The sequence below is a fragment of the Symsagittifera roscoffensis genome, chromosome 4 (genome assembly GCF_963678635.1).
Source record: "Symsagittifera roscoffensis chromosome 4, txSymRosc1.1, whole genome shotgun sequence".
Taxonomy (NCBI): Eukaryota; Metazoa; Xenacoelomorpha; order Acoela; family Convolutidae; genus Symsagittifera; species Symsagittifera roscoffensis.
The window spans coordinates 26,757,561-26,760,550 of record NC_087065.1 but is presented as its reverse complement, the minus strand read 5'-3'; positions in this window follow the sequence as shown (position 1 = coordinate 26,760,550).

Sequence of the window (2,990 nt, the reverse complement as noted above, 5' to 3'; positions counted from 1 at the left end):
TATTTTTGCCGGTTTCTCCATTTTCTTTTGGCGTGCGAATCAACTTCTGTTGTTTTACATATAATACCCTTGACCCATTACTTAATACAAAAGCATTAGGATAGACTCTATTGCACAGCGTGAGAGTATAATTGCAATAAATTACTCTGCTGATTGGATCCATAAATCTTATGTACGACTCACTGCCAACATTTTTAACTTCCACCGAAATTTCTTCCTTACAGAACAATATTTCGGCGAGTTTGACCTGTATTTTTGCACACTGTTGTATGTACAAAAAAACCCCAAGCGTTTTCGGAGTGGTAACCTCGAGACGTTTTTTTTTCTATAAAAAATTTTTTCTCTGTTATCGGTTTCTTTTGCTAAAGGCCATATACTATCACCTATGTCACATTTGTGTTTTTTAGAATACGCAGTATGTTTTCATTTGTTAAAAATTCCCAGGTGAGAAACGTATCCAGTTCACTCTGTATTACATGATTAGTGGTTAATCCCTCAAATTTTGCTGCTAAATCAAACGTGGTTTCCTCAGATGCTAAATATATAGAAAGCTGATTCGTTTTATTCATGATTACAACCTGAATTACGGTGTGATCCCATAAAACTTGAACAGCAAAAGTCCTTTTTTTTCTGGAACTTTCAATCTGCCCTGATAGGAAGTTATTATTTTTTGTTGTCAAAGACAAAACGCTACTTGAGTTCGAAAGTTTTGCTAACGAAAAAAAATTGGTCCTCCAGTTGTTTTCACATCGTTTTTGTAAGTTACCAAATCGAGTTATGTACGTCACCCCACATTCTCACTTGTGCCATTACTGTTGGGTTGGGTTCTCAAAAACCAACACATTTCCAGAACTTGCGATTTTTACTTGTGCATTCAAGGTCCCAATTGTTAGTTCAGAACTGAGCCAATAATCTTTTTTAGAAAAATAGTTATTATTTCAAAATTCACTAATGTGGATATACTTATGTAACACCTCTATTGTTCCCTTTCCTCGTGAAAGTTTTTTTTTTCAATTTTGCTCTGAAATTATTTGAAGTCTCTGATGCTAGGATGCTATCCACTTTCTCCCGAGGTGTATTAATTTCCTCGTTTTCAGTGCCTGGAGTTTTAACCTGTTTTCTAACCCACAATTTCTCACAGCCTGATTCACTCAGTTGATAGAAAGTAGGAATAAGCTTGGAATGTTAAGCAGGTATGTTGCATCATCACACCAGCTGCTTTTGTTAAGTGCTGTCACTGAATCTGACGCCAAATACACGCAGTAGTTAAGCGTTACTTCTGATGCTAGCGACTTCAATATTTGTTCCATGCTTTTAAGCGTTTCTGGTTTCCCTTTTATCTGAGGACAATGCTATTTTTGCTCAAGGATAATCTTTCAGTCTTAACATTGTTTTCAACATCATATGCGGTTAAAGTTTCGTTAGTTAGTTTTCCTAAGCATATAAATATGATGATTAACTCATCGAAGAACGCTTCTTTGTTTTCTTTGTTTTCCGTGATGAGCATATTTATGTTTTTTGTTTTCACGAGTAAATTGCGTAAGCAAAAACATCGCTACTATTATCATCATTATCATCATCGTGGTCTTTATAAAACAATTAGTCCCCCAATCATTTAGGTGCAGACCATTCACTTGGTTTTCTAGGATTCTTGCATTTATTATTTCCCATTCCATTCAGTGATTCATTATTAACGTCATTTACAGGACTAGGTGCCTTAGATAAGGATCCCGTTTTTTCGTTTCCTCTGAACGGTACTTTGGGAGCTGTTATACTTCCTACGCATCTCCTTGATTCGCCGGTGGGTCCGGACTGTAGTTTGTCACTGCACGAATTGAAAATCTATAAGCCATCAAAACTATTTGAAGATATTTGGCCTAGTCATTGTGGTTTTCTCCCACATATTTAGGCAAGAATTCTACGATTTTTCTGTTGGTTCTTTCAATCATTGCGTTTTCGTGAGGATGGTTTTATGTTGTGCTAGTTCTATCAATTCCCAGTCCGGAACACAGGTTTTCGAAAATTTTGATCCCTTGTCGCTGAGCAAATCTATATATTGACCAAGGTTTTAGCTACTGTCTTTGCTTCTTGGTCTTGAAGTGGTGCCGCATCGAACCACTTTGAGAAATGATCTCCGAATAGTAAAATATACTTGAAACCCTCTGATTCCGGTAGCGGTCCCTTAATGTCTAACGCTACCTGCCAAAATGAATGGTTTGGCTTCTATGTCTACAGTGGATGTTTATAATTCTGGCTAGGTTTCTTCTAATAGCCCAATTTTTATATCCTGACTCATTCCAGGCCAGTAAAACCTTTCTTGAGTACGCTGAGAAGTCTTTTCGTAACCGAAAAACAACAATTTTCACGTGGCAAAACGGGCATTTCCTCCACAAAAACTGGCGTCACAACAATTTGGACTAAGATAGAATGTTCTTTGGTCAGTTTCTTTCTTTTTAATTTGTCGTTTACAAAAGCAAATTTTGAAATCTATCTATAACTTCCATAAACTCATTGAGGAGCCACGTTTTTCTCCAGCCTCTCTCCGTTTTACACCCAGCTGTTTTCCGTTCCTTTTATACTAGATTTCAGTTGAACCGTTCGTAATTTCAGGGTTTGTTCAAAGAATTTCTTCAAAATATCTGGTGCTTTTCCTATTTGATTAACCGCCCCCTCAGTAGTATTTGGAACCCTCGATAAGCAGTCTAAGAGTGGAATCTTCTTTCACACTTTCTGCTTGATTTCGGATTGGAACTTCCGTGGTGTTCCAACCATCTAGCTATTATGCCATCTGGCTCCTTGAAGCAAAAACGCCCCGTTAAGTTTCTGTGATCCTTAATTATTAAGATATTTCGTCTCAACAGATGGTTCTGGAAAAATTACGTGAAATGAACGAGTGGGTATAGTTCCTTTTTGGTAACGGAGTAATTTCGCTGTCCTTCATCCAGTGTTTTGCCGGCGTACGCAATAACTCGATCTATGTCTTGCTGCTG